This window comes from Leptonychotes weddellii, chromosome 16, assembly GCF_054177405.1.
Source record: "Leptonychotes weddellii isolate Sample4059 chromosome 16, ASM5417740v2, whole genome shotgun sequence".
NCBI classification, from domain to species: domain Eukaryota; kingdom Metazoa; phylum Chordata; class Mammalia; order Carnivora; family Phocidae; genus Leptonychotes; species Leptonychotes weddellii.
In genome coordinates, this window is record NC_138384.1 from 28,339,466 (window position 1) to 28,360,650 (window position 21,185).

Below are 21,185 nucleotides of genomic sequence, written 5' to 3' on the forward strand. Positions count from 1 at the left end.
GGGGAAAAATTCCATACTCTTTTAGATGGTTGTCGATGACTGAATTGTTATGGGGTAATTAAATTTGGGGAACTACAAATTTAGGCAGAAAAGTAGGAGAGAATACTTAAGCCAGTGGGAATGTTGGAGAATGTTTTAGAGGCAGTGGGAAATTTTTATAAAAAGTAGCTACTTCAGACCTCAGGGGCAGTTCCTGTAGAGTCAGTTCTGGAAGATCTAAATGAAGACAAGTGAACATTTATTTCTTTATGGCAGACCAAGGTTTTTTGCTATTCAAGGGTAGGAACAAATAATTCAAATAATTTAATTTGGAGGGGTATCTTTCAATGGGCTATATTACACATTTTTAAAGTTTCTCTTCCTTTTGGGTTTCCCTGGCAGGTGTGTATTACAGTGTTAATGCCCTTATCCCTAATAGAGAAGAAGGGAGTGAGCAAAACATAAAAATACTGGAAAATGTTAGGGTGCGCGCATGCGGGTGCTCAGGCACCTGCTTTCCCCATGGACTTCCCAGTGGGGGAGGGGTGGGGGGGAGAGGAGCAAAAGCTGGAAAGAGGTCCTCCCTTTTGTTGCTGCCTTTGTAATTCATGCCCCTACTATCTCTGATAGCAAAGAAGCGATGAGATAAATTCATAAACGTTCGACAGTAGCCACTGATTTGAAATTAGTGTTTGCCCCTCTAGGTGTAGCTGATAAAGTTACTGATGGCAGGATGCACGCTTGCTAGCAAGTGGCCAGGATGCCTGAAGTCGAATCTGATTTATTATTTTATTTTGTAGGTGCTATACTGTCTGAGTAATTTAGGTAGGTACTCTGGGCTCCAGATAAGTTTTCTCTCCATTTCCTTTCCAATAGGAGGGCTGCAGGGAAAAGGACAAAAGAAAAAGAAAAGGAAGAAACAACCCTGCAAATGGGATTCAAGTGTATTACATCATACCCCATGGATAGTCCCTCCCTCAGCCATCAACCTCTGCATTCATCCAGAAGATTCTCCAGTCGCTTTATTTACTGTACCTGCGTAGGTGTGGTGGGACTGGCACACACATTCCCAGTTAGGTCCTGCAATTTCATTTTTAAAAGAAAACACTTAAAAGACCCCCCACAAACCTCTTTTTCCTGCTCAAATAGCTTCCTTTTTAGATGTTTGAAACTGGAATAGGACAAAGTAGAATTTTTCCTTTATCGTGATCACTCCAGCTAAAGAAACGGTTTTGGGGAATTTTACCTCAGTGGAAGAACATTGGGGGACACGTGCTGGGGAGAGGAAAAAACATCAAGCAGGGCACGGGGTCAGGAAGAGGCAAAACTGGGGATTCTCAGAGAGGAGATCCGGGGAGGAGAGTTGAGGGCAGATTTTGGAAGGTCTTAGGCTATCATGCTTCAGAGTTTGGGTTTTATCTTTTAGGTATTTCATAGCTCAATGGGCATCAAGGGACATGCTTAGATTTCTGTTTTGGAAGATCTGAACTGTCATCAAGGGGCATACCTGGGAGAGGAGGAGAGGGAGGAGTGTCTGGAGTGGCCCTGTCCTTATCCCAAGAGCTGAGTCCCCTTTCAGTCCTCTGCCAGAGGAGGAAGGGCCTGGAAGTCTTCATTCTCTTTATATCTTGTTCAGTGAATGCTGAAGTCTTCCGAAATCTCATTAGGAGACTTTGTAATCATGCACACGTACCCCTGGTGATTTGAAATCATTTGCATTTACTGCTCCATACATGTAAATCATAGTAATTTTAGGAAGAAAAAGTCGCAAACATCTAAAAAATTCATTTGAATTCATTTCTCAAATTCCATCTTTAATATACCCATTTCTTTCAGGCAATCTAATGTCCTACGAGAATTTTTTTTTTTTAAACTGAAATAGACCACTTTTAGGCCCTATTAGATTCAGCGAGTTATTAAATTTCACATCTTCCAGGGTTTTATTTTTTCTGATGCCATAGTTCAAGATAATGTTTTTTTAATACTACATGCAGAATTCCAGAGATTCATAATAGCTTATGACATCTTAATGTCCACAGTGACATTCCACTGGTCATATCCAACTGTGATAAACAGCTCTATACTCCATAAAGACGACAGTCACTAAGTAAAATGCAGGAAGATGCAAACAGTTCCTCAATCTTATGAATAATGTTACAGATCCTGAATGTTAATTTTGAGGAAAACACATGCTTAAATTTAAAGTTTATGCCTTCAATTCATAGTCCTTTTATTCTTCCAGGAAAAAAAAAATATCAAGCAGCTATACTTTAAATGAATTTAATGAACTGCAAAGACTGACATTTTCACTATAAAAGTCACACTTCATTTAATGAGTGGTTAAATATTGATGCTATATTAAAATACAGGCAGAATAAAAATGGCACAATGGATTTCAAAATAGGAATTCAGGGTTCTTTTATGTTGAAAATTTCATGAACGGAAAAAAAAAAGTATCGTTCATCAGAATGTCTTCATAAACACAAATAGCATAGTAGCCTGCTGTACATAAATCCCAGTGGAGGAACTGAGGTCAGACCTGCTTTTCAACTGCCTGATTCTCTGTCAGTCTTTGTTGCTTAAGGACCCCATGATGTTCAATGTGGTTCCTGTTGTTGATGGGAACGATGCTGAAATTATAGAAGGGGGTAGAACCTACCTTTCTTGAACTGACTTGGATATGAAGAAAAGACAACTGTATGTTGGTGACTATTCCAGAAAAGTAATTGAGCTACTACCTACTATCACTTTCATTGCTCCTGTGCTCAGAACTCTCCAGTGGTTCTGATTTGTTCACGGTAGGAGTCGAAGTGCACGTGCAGGTCTGCACCGCCTTAACTAGGTGACCACCATGATGTCCTTGACCATGACATTTCTAGGCATGGCTCACTCTGCTCTTGCCACACACCTGCTTCCTGGTTATCACTCAAAACTCTAGACACACCCCCCACCTTAGGGCCTTTGGTTTACCTCCCTCTGCCCCCAGCCTTCCCCAGATACTTCCAGATCTCCCTTCTTCATCTTCACAGGGTTTTTTGGGAAGCCTTGTATGACCTACCCTGTCTGAAATTGAACCCGCTTTCCTCTCCCTGATATTCTCCACCCCCCTCCCCTGCTTCATTTTTCTCCAAGTGTTGGGTCTTAAAAAATACTCTATTTATTTTACTGATTGCCTGTCTTCCCCCCATGTTGGACATAACCTTGTGAGGACAGAGATCCTTGTCTCCTTTCTTCATTGCTTTACCCCTGTTGCCCAGAATGGTGAGGAGGCATTCAGGAAGTGTTTGTGGAATGTGTAGATGAATGAAGGAAAGTGTTTTTTGAGGCAGAAGTGGGATTTGCAAGGGGAATGTTCCCCATGATAGTTGGACCAGAGTGTCAGGAGAGGCCCCTGGAATATAGATCTGGTAACCCTATGCAGGGATAGGTTGCCTGCTGTGTTCTGGGTTTCCTGGGACTCTCCCATTTCAGCACGAAAGACCCATGTTCAGGGAACACCTTTGGTCTCGGGCAGGCTGGGACAGTTGGTCACCACAGGCAGGGAACATACCAGAAAATGTTCGAGTTTGCAGGAGGACAGGGCTCACAAACCCACAGGTCACAGACACCAGGAAGATGATACGTGGCGGCAGCTGACCTGCTTGCGTGTGAGGCTGGGGGCTGCGGTGAACAGGAGAACACAGGCCTCTCTGAAGTCAGTTGGTTGCAGCTCGGGGGAATTGTAGGCCACTGTTCTCTGAGCTCCTGGTTTTTCACGGGGAAAGAGAAATTTTCATTCTGGGATAGTTTTTAATTTGTAAATGTTGCCAACTAATCTGGAACTGTCTAAGGATTACATATGGCCCGTGGGCTGTCATTTGGCTACCTCTGCTGAAGTAGACCCAGACTTCAATTCATTAGGAGAGAGGGCCTATGAATCTTAATTTTTAAGTGGCAAACGAAGAGGGTGGTTATTCAATGTATTGTTTGGAGAAAATAAATGTCATTATTAGCTGTAGGTAAAGGTTTTAGGTAGCTTCCATGGAATGATGTTAATATTTGTGGAGTATTCCCAGAATCTATTCTGAACACTGTATGTGTATTAGTAAATTGAACCCTCAACAACTCTGAGGCAAGTTCTATTAATGTCCCAATTTGCAGGTGAGAAAATAGAGGCTTGGCTAGATTAAATAACTCATTCACGGTCATAAGCTAGGAGGTGATAGATCTGGGGTTTAAACCCAACCCTTCCAGGGCCTGTGTTCCCCACTCCCCTACCCCGTCCCCTCCTCCTCCTTGTTTTTCAAATTTTAATGAACATCAGAATCACCCAGAGGGCTTGTAAAAATCCAGATTGCTGGGTCCCATGCTCAAAGGTTCTGATTCAGTTGGTCTGGGGTGGGGCCCAGGAATTTGCATTTCTTTTTTTTTTTTAAAGATTTTTTATTTATTTGACAGAGAGAGACACAGTGAGAGAGGGAACACAAGCAGGGGGAGAGGGAGAGGGAGAAGCAGGCTTCCCACTGAGCAGAGAGCCCGATGCGGGGCTCGATCCCAGGACTCCGGGATCATGACCTGAGCCGAAGGCAGCCGCTTAACGACTGAGCCACCCAGGCGTCCCGGAATTTGCATTTCTAACGGGTGCCCAGATGATGTCGATGCTGTTGTCCTGGGAGTGCCACTGCTCTGAACTGTCCTGAGGCCTCTGAGGGGACCATGGACCCTTGGAGAGAATATACTGGCATCCACTGGAGCTGTGTGCACACGCAGGTGTTCGCAGCTGTCATGCTTACCTACTCTGGTGATGTTGGTGTCTTCTGTCCAAGCAGCCGTAGACAAAGGCAAAACCTATTTAACAGACATCAGGTGGGTTTTATGGGAAATGAAGCACTTCCTGGACCCTTGTGGTCTTATATAACTTCAGTTTCCTTTCAGCGGAATACTGGAGACCTCTGTGTGTTTCCAGACATCTGACGGAGAAGGTAGGGCCGGCCAGGGTCACCAGCAAGCACTGGGATGGATGCACTGGTGTAGGGCAGGAGGAAACCGGGTGGTACGAGCTTCTACCGTTTGTAGGGTGCAACTTAATTTTTAGCTGCAAGGACATGTCATTGAACCATATTGAATTACGTAGAATGTGTTTTCTTTCCACTTCCCTTCGAGTCTCTCTTACTACATCAATGAGAAAAATCTGTTTGGTGTCAATCTGTCTTTAACACCTAACACTTGCTAATCTCTTTTTTTCAACACAGAGTTGAGAGACAGAGGGAGAGAGAAGAGAAGGAGAGAGGGAGGGATGAGGAAGGGAGAGAGCAGGGGACTTAGTTACAGAATACTTCTGGAGCTAGAAGTTTGCTAGAATGAAATCACTTATTTTACTTTCATGGTATTTCTTTTGGTGATTATGTTCTATTTATGGCAAAGAATACAGTTTTTTTTTCCACTTAGGATATCAAGTTTCTTTTTGTTACTAAAAAACACAATTGTTTTTATTTAAATGGCTGACTTAAGGAGAAATAAAGGTTCACAATACCTTATCCATAATTCCAAAATTCTAAAAGCTCTGTAAAACCAAGTTTTTAAAAAAATAAGTTTATGACAGCACATTTGTAGCAAAACCTGAGCTGAGCTCACGTGAGACTGTTTTCTTTCTGTATTTATCCCCCTTTGTGTGAATATCAAGACATTTTGCTGCAGAAATATTTGCGGGTTATGAGGTCCCACATCAGACCACTAGAGGTATTATATAATAGATGGACTATGCCCTGTATTACTTTTCTAAATCTTAAAAACTCTCAACTGTAAAACATATTCCAGCCCCAAAGTTTTAGGGATAAAGATGAATGTGGATCTGCTTTAAATGGCAAAATGCATAAAGGTGTTGTACGAATAGTTGAAATTTGGCAGACACTGATATAAGGTGAAGAGCTGTGATTTGAGGTGACTATATTAACATGAATGGAACAAACATGACATCTGATAGAATACTCAGCTTTTGCTTGCTCTAAACAATTGGTAGTGGTTGCATCTCTATTTGTTCTGTCTTCTGCATAAGATAAGGTGCTAGTCCTGCTAAACTGATATTAAAATAAAAGCTTCTCAGGGAAATTGTAGTATAAAAGAATTACACTACTTTCAATGGAAAACTGAAGATTCAATTCAAGAGCCAGTTTTTAAATAGATGTAGAGGTATGATCTCAAGGTTCTTTTTAATGCACTGATTGCTCTTATGGATCTATTTTTTATGCTTCGATTTTATGCACTAGTACCTCATAGCATTGAGTTTATCTGGCATGCGATATCTGCACCCATATTTCAGTTTCCATTGGCCATTGACCATTGTATTAGCAGGTCTTTTTACTACTGTCGTATTCAAGCATGTCTTCTCACCAGAGAAGAAAAATGGCTGATGGCCCAACCATCTCTTCCTGCCTTAACTTACTCAGCTAGGATTCACTTCTTTCACCCAACCCAGTCCAGCAGAGGGACAGACGAGGCAGAAGTGCTAGAGAAGAAAGACTCAGATGCTCACAGAAGATACAGGGAGGGGTGATTGCCTAGCTCAGGGCACAGAGCATGTTGACATGAGGCTTGGTTACCTGATAACCACCTATCTGATAGTAAAACCTAATCTTCTGGTAAGGTTGGCTAATGGATCTTGGTGGGCCAAGTGGCAGTGTGTTTTATCAGTTTGTGTGATGAATGAACTAGCCCTTAACATTTCTAGTCTAAAGAAGATAAAAGTGATTGGGAGTCACAACGCATAAATTTCAATATAACATGCAGGAGCTAATGTCGATTTCATGGGCTTTAAACAGTTTGTAGCCTCCAAAATATTTGTAGATAACTCAAGCCCACTTAGCCCATCCGTTTGCCATGGAAGGTCATTTAGTGCTAGGAGAGGTTGGTTTTACATGCCTTGAGTTACACTGTTTCCCTTTGATCTTGGTGATAGTTGTCCTCACTGTGAGGAAGGGTTTCTTGATAACTGACATTTTGCCCTTCTGTACCTTCTTCCTGCTCCTAAATCCAGGGTCCGTAGTCATTGTCCTTTGTGTTTACACTCAAGTGTGAATTTTGGTAGAAAAAAATTGAAATGATTTACTCAACCACAGAATATTAATGATCATTGATATAGGATTCAAATCAGAAACATCCTACCATGGAAAGAGGATGTTTGGAAAAGCGATTCATTGTTCACCATGCTTGAAATCTGTGAGAACTATATCAGGTAAAGTAGTTGTTCTTTTAATTTCTATTGTTCAGGTGAACATTAAGCATTCTAAATTACTGTAAGATACTCTTCATCTCTGTACCATATAGCATTGCTACTATTGCATTTTATCAGAGTAAATGTAGATATTTAAGAAATATGTTGCTGACAATTCTTGTAAATATTAGAATTCTGTGTGGGAGTATTGATATTAAAGCTGTATTAGGACTGATACCATTAGCAGGAATATTGAGAAGATGTTTTATTAAATACTAATTTCATATGTTATTTAACAAGTAGCCGGCTTTGAACACATTAATCTCTCTTTTTAATTCAAGGTTGATGGTCTGGGTCTTACATATTGTATCCCTGAATAGGCCATTCAATAACTATGCAAAATATCTATTTCTCCCATGGGTATTTGTGCTTTGATATATTCTGATCCTTATTAAATTTAAACAGGATCAAATTTATACAGCTCTGGCAGAGATTTATTAAAATACACTGAATGGACAGCTTGTGGGAGTGCAGGGTACTGTAATAACATATGCCTTTTACCAGAGAATAGTAATTATTGAGAATCAAATAAATCTGTAGGAGGTTAAGTATATATGGAAAAGATATCAATTGCAGATCTTCAAAACTAGCTTGAAATATTATTTGAAGATGTGTTACCATGCAAAATAACGACCCTCATCCTTTTAGACTCTAAATATTTAGCAGTATTTGAAATGCAGGTTTTTAGGGCTGTTGTAAATTCCAAAAGCAGGGGGTGGGGTGGGGATCCAGAATTATCAGAGGGGTTACATGTGTTTAGCATATTCCATCTGTGGAGGCACCTGCTTTTTACTTCGCCCTACTTTTTATTAAATAAAATTGAAAGCACATGTATTATACTGTTTGTAAAAAAAACAAAACAAAACTATTTTTTGGAAGCCGAAATGTGTGTCTCCTTTGCTTGGGGGTTTGAGAGGGATTGCAGATGGACTAAATACAAATGTTTTCATACTTGTGGTAGTTTATATTTTTTCAATATAATGATATGGTTTGTTACTTTTGTGTTTTCCTGCATACTTTGAAAGTGGTCTTGATGTGTTCATTCACTCTGACCGAAAAGACCACAGTGTTCCCGATTTATTAGTTTGCGTGGTGTGATGGCGCTGTAGAAGACAGGTTTTTATTTATTTTTAAAGATTTTATTTATTGGAGAGAGAGAGAGAGCACGAGCAGGTGAGGAAGGGCAGAGGGAGAGGGAGAAGCAGGCTCCTCTCTGAGCAGGGAACCAGGCCTGGGGCTCAATCCCAGGACCCTGGGATTATGACCTGAGCCGAAGGCTGAGGCTTAACTGACTGAGCCACCCACCCAGGCACCCCGACAGGTTTTTAAAGACTGAACCTGTACATAAGACACATGTAGCCTTTCTGTTCTTCCAGAGCTCCCCTGGCTCTAATATTTTATCCTTCATAAATTATTTAATTTTGTTACATTAGTCATTATTAGTGCTTTTCTCTTCTGCTCTCTATTTATAGACACTCTTGGGGGCCAGCCCAGGGCACCTCCAAGGAGAAAGGAGTTATCGGTGTGGCAAGAGGAGGTTTTGCCGTAACAAACCTGGCTTCCCACTGGATCTTTTTCCTTCCAGTATTTGCATTTCTTTCTCTGCCTGATTCTTACTGGTGCAGAGGCAGAGGTATGTATAGGTGGAGGTGAGCCACTCTTCTTCCCTGATCAAGATCATTCTGAGCGTCAAGTGAGACTAGACGGAAGTGTCTGGGAACCAGGGGAATCTTCGAAGGGTGGGTATCTTAGAGGAAGTGACTTAAGACACTTCTGGAAATTCTCCCAATTCTGCCCCTGGTTAGACTGAGTATGATTAAGGGATAGTTAGGGCAGGGGGTGGGAAATCTGTTTTCTGCTCTGTATGATGGTGTCTAGCTGAATTTTTGCACTTACTATTCCTTAACGCGTAGTGTGTGTGTAGTTGTCTAGAAGAACGCTATGTACTTTACGCATGCTTTGTAGTATTATGTTGGATCATAGTATTTGTGTGCACATGATGTTCTAGATAGGTACTCCACAGAAATTATTCTTAGGAGTCATGGTACATCAGTGTTTGGGGTTTTTTTTGGCGGGGGGGATTCGGATTTATTGAGATATAATTTACATACAATAAAATTTGCCAATTCTAAGCGTGTAGTTTGATAAGTTTTGATAAATATGATAGTTGTGAACAACCACCCCTGTGATAGTAGAACATTTCTGTCACCTCAGAAAGTTTCCTTGTGCCCCTTTGTACAACTTACCTCTAACCACTGATCTCCTTTCTGTCTATATAGTGTTTATGATATACATTTATATTTAAGGCAATTAACTTAAGCCAATAAGTATGTAAATGTTTAAATATAAATGATATACATTTATATTTAAGGCAATTAACTTAAGCCAATAAGTATGTAAATGTTTAAATATATCCATGTTTAAATATAATCCATAAGTCTCTATGGATTAGCATATGTTTTATTTCTTCAGTCTCTTGCTACTTTTGGTCATGTTGAGTCATTATCAGAAAGAAGAAATGCCAGAAATTTTAGTGAAGAAGTTATATCAATTATAGCAAAAAAAGATTTTTAAATACCCCAAATTATTTGTTTATTGAAAAATAAATATAATTAATTATCTCTGTTGCCAGCCTTTCTTTTTCATTGTTGCTGAGGAATGAGATAGATTTTTTTTAATTTTTTTATTCTTATGTTAATCCCCATACATTACATCATTAGTTTTAGATGTAGTGTTCCATGATTCATTGTTTGTGCATAACACCCAGGATTTTTTTTTTTTTTAAGTAGGCTCCATGCTCACCATGGAGCCCAACATGGGGCTTGAACTCATGACCTGGAGACCAAGATTTGGATGCTTAACCGACTGAGCCACCCAGACACCCCTGAGATAGATTTTTCTAAAAGCATTTATGTGATGCATCCAGGTCCCTTTCTCCTGCAATTGTAAATTTTCATTTATGTATTTATTTTTATACTTGGAAAATATAATTTTTCTTTCATAGTGTGTTGTACAGGGCTATAAAGATCTAGTTCCTGAAATTGGAAAACTGATAATAAGTATTAAATGAGATGAATTTTAAATCTAAATGGATTAATGCTAATCTTTGTTTGGCTGATTTTCTTAGCTGTTATATCCATGACCATGTTACATATCTGTGTGAAATTTGAAAGTTAGTTTACATTTGAGATCATCTGCAACACTAAGAGTTTGGACCAGATTAGCTCAAATGCCTTTTCAGCTCTGAAATATATAATTCCTTGAGGGTTTTTTTTTCCCCAAAAATAAATGTGTGCATTAGATTTGTGTGTGTGTGTGGGTGTTTAGGGGTGTGTATATACAGACCCCCTCCACACACATGAATAATAAATGAAAAGGAAAAGAGAAAAAACCCAAAGTGATTGTACTGTTGCTATTTTAGAGTTACTGGTTCAGAAGATTGATTATAAAATAATTTAAATAATTTAAAAACATTCTAGATGTTGATTGTGTTGAGGAGAAAGTGAAGAAAATGGGAAGGTAACTAATATAGTTTACTATAGCTATCCTTAATACCAAGAAAAAGGAAGTTACAAGGGCAAAAAGAAAAAAAAAATCAGCTTAAGCTGGTCTTCTGTTTTACCTCCTCCAAAATGAGAGAGTAACATGATCACTAGCTTCATGAATGCCAAGCTCTTAAATCCTTTGCAGTAACAAGGGCATGTTTTAGTGTTGTCAGGACTTTTGTTTGCACCTGGCATTACACTTGATCACTGAATAATTGAGTGATAATGACTGTTATTTTTAAACTAAAGTATAACATCAGGGGAGGATGAGAAACACAAAACGCCCAACTTCCCAAAGGGAGTAGGGAAAATATTTATAAGTGGAGCATGATAGAACTGTTGAAAGTACATGCAGCCAGCAATGGAAACTCAGAGTAGAAGTCAGGGAATGATTTGTTTGGCAGCTCAAAAAATCAGACTCTTTTGTTTCATAAAGATGAAAATTCAAACAAAGAAAAACCAGTAGAATGTGGACACCAGTGAACTGGGATTAGGAAACTCATATCTAACCAAACACAACTATTCAGGACCAAGGACAGGGACACAGGCATACCTCTCCCCACTTAAAAAAAATTTTTTTATGAACTCTACATAGCTATGGTTTTAAGTTATCCATTTGCTTCATTTATTTATCCAGCAATACCTAGTTAGTATCTAATATATGACAAAACAAGACAGACCGAAACTCTGCTCTCATGGGACTGTATTCTCTCATGTTCCTTTCTAAAGTTGGTTCCTTCCTAAAGTTATATGCTCTTTCTCTTCCTCTGGGGCTTGGCTCTCCCAAGATAATTCCTATCTCCCATATAAATACCTGTTCTTAGATTTTCAATCTAATTGTCTTTCTCCAGTATACCCATCCTCTCATAGGCTTCTGAAGTCTTCTATTTCCAGCTCTATTGAGCTTGCTAGAACTGTTCTTATCTTTTACAACCATACTGTGAAAACAATACCCATTTCCCCCCTTTTTTAAAATGGCTGTTCCAAAGTTGAATGAAGTGTGCTATGAGTAGTTTAGGGATTAAGTATCAGTCAGGATCTTGCTGAAGACCAGTCATGTGGAATTAAATTAGAAAGCATCGGCTCTTGATTTATGGTTGCAGTGATACCCAGAAACACAAAAGAAGACATAAAGTGTTTAATAAAAAAGATATTTATTTAGGTCCCAATGATTTGGAATTTGTCAAATTTGTATATCTGAGAGGCAATCTGATATAGTGGAAAAACCTAAATTTGGAGCCTAAAAACCTTCTCTTTGACTCCCACATTGTCATTTATTGGCTTTGTGCCTGTGTTGACATTACTTAGTATCTCTGAACCATGATTTTTTCTTCAGAAATAAGAAGATTGTAATATCCACCTCAGTTCCATTGGAAGGTTTAATGTATGTAAAGCATCTAGAAAAATATATGTAAATTCCCTGCCCTTCTGCTAAGTAGTTTTAATGAATCAAATAACTCCTCCTTATTTTGAAAGTTCTGTGTTTCAGGTTTTTTTTGATCGACTTTTCCATTGCAATTCTAGATCACTCTGCTTTTACTCAGAGTTAGCTTTAGAACTAGAGTAGAAGCAATACAGAAAAAATTGTGTTGCTTTTATTTTGGAAAGGAACTAACATTTACTGAACCCTTATAGGATCTGAGGGACTCTGCTAGGAGCTTTGCATAGATTATCCTATTTTAACTGCAAGAGAAACCATTTTCAGTGTATTTTCAATTTCTTTCTCATCTAGGCTTCTGTGATTTTCACTCATGCCTTTACTCTTACAACAGCTCCAGTTTATGTGACTGTTTGGGAAGTATGGACCTGGTCCTATATATTTCTTTACATTGAGTGTATAAAGAGGAGATGGTTATTTATCATCCTTGTACCGAATATCCCATAAATCTCCTGTTATCATAACACAGAATGTTTCTAGGACACAGGTGACATTGTGTATCTGATTGCTTGGAAGATTACTAGTAGTGATAGCTCTCAGTTGGGCATGAGTGAAAATGGAGAACCAGTTGCCTTTTCTACAGCATATGTCCTTACAAGTGTTTGTTGGATAAGGCTGTGATTTATTCAGCCTTTTGTATTGGTGTCTCCGCCTCTGTTTTTTTAAGATTTTTTTTTTTTTTGAGAGAGAGAGCTCACGAGCAGCAGGGAAGGGCAGAGGGAGAAGCAGACTCCCCACTGAGCAGGGAGCCCAATGCAGGACTCAAAAATCCCAGGACTCTGGGATCATGACCTGAGCCCGGAAGCAGACGCTTAACCAACTGAGCCACCCAGGCGCCCCTCCACCTCTGTTTTCTTAAGCCCCTAAAATAATCTCTTGCTGTCTATATGCATTATAGCCATTCTTTCCTTTTGATCCGCTGCAGTTGTACACAATGTGACATTATGTACCTATATAGTGTTTGGAATTGCAAAAAGAAAATTGATCAACTTTTGGATGTTAACAGTGATATTATTTATTCTTTTTGCTTACCTTGCTTACATTATGTTGTTTAGTTTCTTCCTTCCTGTCCAAGCTCAAGTCATAATTCTTCTTGGCTTTCACTTTGCTGAAACCATATTAGTTTGCTTGCTTACTTGCTTGCTTTTTTCTTCTCTTCTCTTCTCTTCTCTTCTCTTCTCTTCTCTTCTCTTCTCTTCTCTTCTCTTCTCTTCTCTTCTCTTCCCTTCCCTTCCCTTCCCTTCCCTTCCCTTCCCTTCCCTTCTCCTCTCCTCTCTCCTCTCTTCTCCTCTCCTCTCTTCTCTTTTTCTCTTCTTCTCTTCTCTCCCTCCCCTCCTCTTCTCTCTTCTCCCCTCCTCTCTTCTTCCCTCTTCTCTCTTCTCTTCTCTTTTCTTCTCTTCCCTCTCTCTCCCTTTCTCAGGTACATTCATTCTTAACTCAGGGCTTTCCAACTCCTTCTTCTGCAAGGAATTCTTTCCCCGGTGCTGGGTTAAGGCTGTCTCCTCATGGTGTGTGTCTGAGCTCAAAGTATCACCTCCTCCAAGGAGCTTTTCCTGGTCCCCCTTTCAAAAGTATCCTTCTACCAACTCATTTTAAGTAATATTATCTTGTATTTTCTTCATTTGCAGTTCTTATTGATTGTCATCTATCTTTGCCTGTCCCCACTTGTCAGGCTCAGGGATCTTGTTCTCTTTTGTTGCTAGCTATGTCATAAACACATAGAATAGCACATGGCATATGTTGTATAAATGGGCATATTAAGTGGTAGCTATGCTCTGGGTAAACAGAAAACAGAGGCTCATGTTGGTTGGAATATCCCCAGAGTAAAGTTCTGGGTTATAGAGCATTTGGGGCTGGAATCATTTTGAGGACGTTGACCACCATCTGTCAGCTTTGTAGTTTTTTTCTTCCAGAACCTTCCTGGCACTTTAGCAACTGTTCCTGAGGCAAGTTTTTATCCCTTTGATTCAGTCAAAAGAAAATCAACTGGAGCTAATATTTGTCTTTTCCAGAATGAGTCCTGATTTCTGAAGTATGGTAATAAAAAATGTCTTATTCTTTTAATGGTCCAACTATCTTTTAAAGATGGACCAACAGATGCAGTCAAACAAATACAAGGCATAGGGATTGTCACTTTAAATACATTATTGCACATTTGATCCTTTCATTTTCTCTGAGAGGGAGGAATGTCAGGCATTAACGTTTTTTAAGTTGGGAAATAGGCGAAGTGGTGTTTGAACCTGGAATATCTGATTCCAAGTTTGCTTCTCCACTGTGTTCTGCTGCCTCCCTGAGGATTCTGTATTCATCCAGTTAGGCAGTAGCTATTTTGCTTGCTTTTGAGTATTCTTTGAAATGATAAAGTCCAATGGGATTTTATACTGAAGAATTTTTTTTTAAGGATGCTAAATTTTTAAGTCATGAGAGTGTGGACTCAGAGTTCCCAAACTTCCTGACCCTTTAAGATCACTCTTCCAACTGTTGCTGGGATCCTTCAAGCTTTCTCGGAATGCATTTTACTTTTCTGGAACTATTTGGGTTACTCAGAGTTCCCATTTTCATTCTTCTGTACAAACACAACATAATGAAAAATGTGGATCTGTACTTTATAAAGAGGCAAATGCTAAACAGGAGAAACAGAACATCCCAATCTGAATGCTTCACCACCCATTAAAATTTATTTAAAAATATCTTCTTAGACTCACTCTTTTGTGTTACAAATAACCTTTTTTGATATACTTTACATGAACTTTCCTGTTTTAGCATCTTGAACTCAGAGCTTTTTCTAAGATGCACTTGTTCTGATTAATTATACTCTATATTCTCATGTCGATTCTCAGATGGTCACAGTGTGACCTCTGGAGCTCCCTCGGTGGCCCAGTCAGCCTCAAGCCCAGGCACTTCTGAAAGCATTTTTGTTTTCTGAGACCCACAAGAAGTTCCAGTCCATCTTGATTTTCTTCTGTTCCAACGCTTGGAATCCATTATTCTCCAAGGAACTCTGAATCTTTTTAGTGGTGAGTAGTATTCAAGTCTAAAGTTTGGCTACTGTTCCATTTTAAGTACTTCAGGAAGGAAGAAATGACTTCTCCATTAGGTCATTTTAAGGAGAGAGCTGAAAAGATAATTTTTGGGTTAAGGTCACGAGTTCAAATAGCTCTTGTCAATTTAAATCCAGCTTTACTAAATCCATTTTTGTTTTGTTCTAATATAAATTTTTCATAAGTATTTCTGCTCAACATACCTATTCTAGATCTTTAAGGCCTTCATGCTAAGTATACTTTTCTCTGCTTGAATCTTTATGTCTTGTGCATCATTTTACTGATACAGGTATTTTGAGATTATCTAAGGTTGACATAAGAGAAAGGGGAAGGACGAGTAAAAAAGAGCCTTGCATTTTATCTTGTAAGTGGCATCATTTTTTTTTTTAACCATCTTTGTTCTTTCTCTTGGAAATGCAACATGTATTTTTTGAGGCACAAGGGGAGGAGGTGGGTTGCCAGGGGTTGGAGGAATATAGCTGATTTTGTATTTACAAGCTCCTTCCTCACCATTACCAGTAGCAAATACCTCTGGTTTCTGGCAGGTAGGACTTGGGGGGTGCGGTTCCTTTAGATTTATCTCATACATACCTTGACTCACCATTATTGCATGAGCTTGAGAACCACAGCTATGGACCTTTGACTTTGGACTTGCCAGTTCACATTTAAAGGTTAATTATCTTAGTAGAACTGCTACTATCAACCATTGTGTTCAATGTATAAGAAGATGGTATGCTAAAAATCTGTTTGACCAGTCCCTAGCAGTTAATGTATTTCTGTGTATTTAAGCATTCTGTGTGTGGTGTGTGCACACACATACACACACACATTAGGCCACACTGCATCATCTGGAGGAATTGTGAGTGGGTGTGTGTGATTGGCAAGTGTGAAATTGAATTTAATATGAGATTCTCTGTCTTAGGTAAAATATTTGAAAGAACACTGATAGCAAAAAGCTGTCTAGCTCTGGAAAAATGGCTTATGTATTTGGGGAGCAAGAGATCTGAATGTTAAAATTTCATTTAAATGGCAAAACACTTTTAGGACTAACTGAAGAATTTGGCTTTAGTGCTTATAACATGAGGTACAAGTTATTAATTGCACCAAAGATAACACACTAATTAAAAGGTTCATGTATAGTTGTCAGAGGTTAACAGTGCACACTGACAGACTTGGAATAGAAACTAATTATATTATGTTCTCTAAATGGAGTATTTTTACCCACTAATGTAAGATACCTTACTATAGTACTGTTTTTTTCTTAGCTTGGAAAGAAATCTTTTAGATGTTCTTTGTAATAAAACTGCAATGATAAGCATTCAAGCCAACATGAGGCTATATACATAGCATTGCTTGCAACATTAGCTTCAAGCATAGTTATAGAGATAATTCCAAGTAAACATTAATTCATACTTGAGGCTTAGAAGAAAGATACACAAAGTGGAACTTTCCCTTAACTTGGCTGTCCTGGGTTGAAGGAACATCACAGATTTTTGGCGATACACTAATGCTTCTTTTTGAGTTACTTGATTAATAACAGTCATCTTTTGGCTGTTCGTATGCCAGAGATTTGGGCTTATTCCCTCTTCCGTTGCATTTTAAGCCTTTTCATTGTTACGTATGTAATATATACATGTATATAGAACTATACATGTGGATTTAAATAATGAAATATATTTTATATACAAGAGTATGATTGATGAGGACTTTTAAAGAATAATAATAAAATGATCACCTCCTTACACAACACCCAACTTAATTGAAAGTTGTCAGTGATTTTGAAGCCCCCCCCCACCCCCCCGCCCACCCCCGTGTCCTTTCCATTTGCTGCTCCCTCCATCCCCACCCCCAAAGGTAGTCATCCTCCTGAATTTACCATTTCCTTTTCTTTCTTTATGGTTTCACCAGCATCGAGTTATCCCTCAACTATATATTGTTCAGTTTTGCATACTTCTCATCTCTGTAACAGTGGAATTATGCTGTACATTTCCTTCTGTGGCTTGCTGTTTTCCCCCCAATTATTATCTTCGTGATACTCCTCTTGGTTGATGCACGGGGCTGTACTTTTGTTTTCACTGCTCTGTAGTATTCCATTGTATGAATATACCACCTCTGTCAGTGGACATTTGATGTGTTCTGAACATCCCGCCATTAGGAACAGTAGCCCCACAAACATCCGAGTGTCTGCGCCCCAGTGCAACATGCAAGGGTTCCTTTTATCTCCTTACCAAGGGGTAGAACTCATGGGTTTTCAGGTAGGATAACGGGCTTGACTAGGTCACGGTGAACTGTTGTCCAGAGTGGTTGCACTAATTTACTCTCCCACCCAGAATGTATCTCTGCTGGACATCTTGTCCAAATCACTCTCCATAATAATGTCTCCAGATATTTGTAGGCTTGCTTGATCGTCTAATTAAATCAAAGGGAAACTTCTTATAAAATGGAAACTTAGAGGAGTTCTGCTTTGATAGCATATTTCTTTGCTTACCATGCTTCGTCAAAAGCGCTCAATATTTTTAATCAAATATTAAACATGTTCTGTAACCAACCTGAAACTTACAGTGTTATTGTAGGCACGCAAACTCCATAGCTTGGTTGGGATGTAGCTAAGTTATCTGATTTACTTTCTCTGTTTCCTGGGCTTTCTTCTGCCACCCAACATGGTTAGATTATTATTTTCAAATAATATAATCTAGATACCAAAAAGAGGAAGAAAAGATATTAGCCCTCGTAAAATGTAATTCAGATCATAGATAAACTGTGAAAAGTATGGTGGATTTCATTTCTTAGTGTATGACTTCTAGACTTCAGAACTGTTTCTGGACTAACTGATCTCCTGGGTTGTCTGTGGCATTCCTTTTCTCCATTAACATGGACATATTGAGTATAGATCATTTTCCTTAAAAATAGTCTCTGACATAGTATTTCCCTAACTCTTTCCTTGTTCGTGGAGCATAAATGTTGAAATGAAGATGTCAGTGACTTCTGAAAGACCCACCTTCTTAAACTTTATCACAGAAGCACCCTGATGACAAAGAAGGTAGAGAAGTCCTATCCTTCAAAGTCACTAGCTTGCAACAACTCTTCAAAGTCCCTTGTTTTATTTTTTAATGCAGATTTTACATTCTTTTGTATAGTGTCTCCGTGTTTGCTATAATACATAAGTCATAATTCCCTTTCTCTCCCCATGCTTTGAGTAAAATTGGTTATTTAGGAACTATCACCTTCACTCCGTAATTCTGCAAAGGTTTTGTATGTATCCCAGGTGTCTGTGTGCCCCAGTAGTGGGGCTCCAGACACCACACATTTTAATAATAAATATGAGCTGTGGGGGTCTCATCACCTTGAGGGTCAGTGACCACTTTTTTGGAAGCTTCGAACACTGAGGAGAATTCACATCTCTGTGGGTGACTCTAACTAAGGCTTCCAGCTACGTCCAGTCTCCATGATAACCTCCTTTGAGAATCTGACACAAACCATACTACATTATAAATGGTAGCACTTCTTACGTGAAGTAGGTTTAGAAGAACATTCTAAGGAAAGGCAGAGTTCTAAGGAGGAGAGTGTTAAGATGTGATTTAGTCATCTTTTTTCATCTTTACAATGATTGTAAATAGTATCTCATCATTGGAGGCCTCTCCAGCCCTGTCCTCCTGCCCCACTAAGAGTCTTCTTTGCTGTACCTTGTCTGTAGCTTCTAAAGGGTCCTCATTACTTTATGAACCTGACCAATATGTTTCTGGTCATGAGCATCTTATGGTAGGGGGCTGGCCACCATGAGCCTGTGGTTATTCCACTGTCCAGAAACCCTCCTTCTTCAAAAGAAGAGCTATGAATTCACAAAGCCATTCGGTTGTATACAGCAGCAACTTTATAAAGCCTCTAATCTGTCTACCAGTCCCATTGGATATATTACTTAGTGGGTTGGGTTGAGATGAAGCAGTAGTGACTTTGTGTGTTCTATCCTCTTCACCTTGGACTTGGCTTCTACCAGCTGGTGGAAAGTGTTCCTCTTTATCTGTTCTGTTTGTTCTTGTCCTTTGGTAGCTGGACCTTTGGGCGCACGGGTTATTGGAGCTTAAGCATTTTGTGTGTTTCAGGCATGTGCCTAGTGAGACCTGAAACCAAGAACTTCTGATGCATTTTTTTTAGCATGAGAAGTTTTCATTACAGGGCTCCCCAAATTCTTGGATGTAAACAAAATAGCCTAAGAGTTTAATGCTGAAACTCTTCTCCTACAGTGATTGTAATTTTGACTAGAAGTGTCAATTCAGGGCTAAGTTAATAAGTTTATCATTGAGGTTTCAAACAGGTTTAGATGAAAATTGAGACCTTCCTAGAGATTCTGAATTCTTATCATGATATAAAATTATTAGCTCATTGAATGTGATTTTGACTGTTTTGCATTCTCCAGGAGGAACTTGGGCCTTATCCATGAGGCCATTCTCTGGACGCCAAAGCAGTTAGTGATTTTTGTGGCAAAATCCAGTCATCAGCTTCATGAAAACCCAATCTAGTTGTATTGTCTAGCATAATCTATAATTACTCCCATGCTTCCAAATTATCAATCAATTTGTTTAATGCTTAGTTTGGAGACCCTGGCATTCAGAATTTATTATAGCTAAGGAAACAAGCAAGTAAGTCATCCCTCTGAAGCAATAGATTTGCCAGATGATTGTTGTTGTTTGAGCAAGAGATTAATGAAATCAGAACTATTTGTGGCATAAATTAATCATTATATCTTAACCACATTGATGGCTAACATGACAGTAGCAAAATGGTAAGGTTCAGAGATTCCTAGCCAGGCCTTTTCTTTCCCATCTATTGCCTTCCTTACCTGATCTTCACTATCCTGCTTCTTTCGAAGTTTCTCTTCTTTTAACACATCACCAGGGACTGCTGTTCCATCGGACGTCTTTCATCTCCTCTTCCCATTTCTCTAGATCGAGCCCCTCACCCTGCCTGCCTTTCTGTCTCTCACACTTGATTCTTCACTTGGCCATCCCAGTAGATGTTTACGAGCTTCCTTTATTCCCTCGGTGAAACAAACCACATCTCTTCTCTTCTTTGAATCTCACCTGTGCTTTGAAATGTTGTCATGTGGGCAAGATAAGAGTATAGACCTGATCATGCTCTCCAGCTAATATGTGTATATGGGGGTGCACAGAGACATTTCCTCATGCTTTGCATTTTAGAATGTGAGCTCCTTCTTAAGGGAAACATGCTGGGCTTTTTCATCATTTCCCAACAACAAAAATTATTGCACAACTAGGTTGGCCTACGCTGCCCTCATGTCCAATGTTGCCAAAAGAAACGACTTAATCCCTGTATTTTCCTGACCTATTTTTTGTTAAATATCTCATCTCCTACTGTCGTGAATACGAAAGTGGTGATTCTGCTGGGAGACAAATACCAGCATAGGACCACTGGATTTTGAAAACAACAATGAAGCCGACTTTGGAGCGATGTGTGATTGTCTGGTGCATTCACTCTTGGATTATTGTTGTGTGTCGTTTCTGTGAATGCATAGTTGGGTTCAAGTCATGTTGTATAATAGCAGCTCTTTTATTTTTTATGTCATCTTTGGGAGTTCGAGAAAAACAAATTATATGGAATTTTCTCTAGAAAACCTACCAATGCAGTTTAAATGTTAACGATTACTTTCTGTTGCCTTTCTCTTTTAGAAAACATTAGGAGTTTCAGGTTTTATTTTAACTTGGAAACTAAGGTCAAAATTTGCCATCTCCCTCCGTCCTTTTATTGTTTTCATTTGCTCATTCTTAGCATAGGAGTGCATCCTACTTAGTTATGTTGGCATTGTGCTGGGTGTTCTTTAATATCATCAGAGATCAACTAGAAGAAAGTTGAGCAAGTGGTGGACTCACGCTTTACGCACATTCACTTGTCTGGTCCTCACGGTGGATGACGCTATA

At 39.1% G+C, this 21,185-nt stretch overlaps 1 protein-coding gene and 1 long non-coding RNA gene across 3 annotated transcripts in view; one reads left to right on the top strand and one right to left on the bottom strand.

The window, feature by feature from the left end:
• The window catches only part of TOX3 (TOX high mobility group box family member 3), a 105,063-nt gene that overhangs the window by 20,744 nt on the left and 63,134 nt on the right, over positions 1–21,185 (top strand). The gene's annotated exons all lie outside the window — the stretch shown is intronic.
• LOC115937237 (uncharacterized) lies at positions 14,811–20,420 on the bottom strand. Its single transcript, XR_004072555.2, has 3 exons — positions 20,090–20,420; positions 17,813–17,944; positions 14,811–15,326 (listed from the first exon to the last, which is right to left on the bottom strand). It is a non-coding gene; the product is annotated as an uncharacterized LOC115937237 (long non-coding RNA).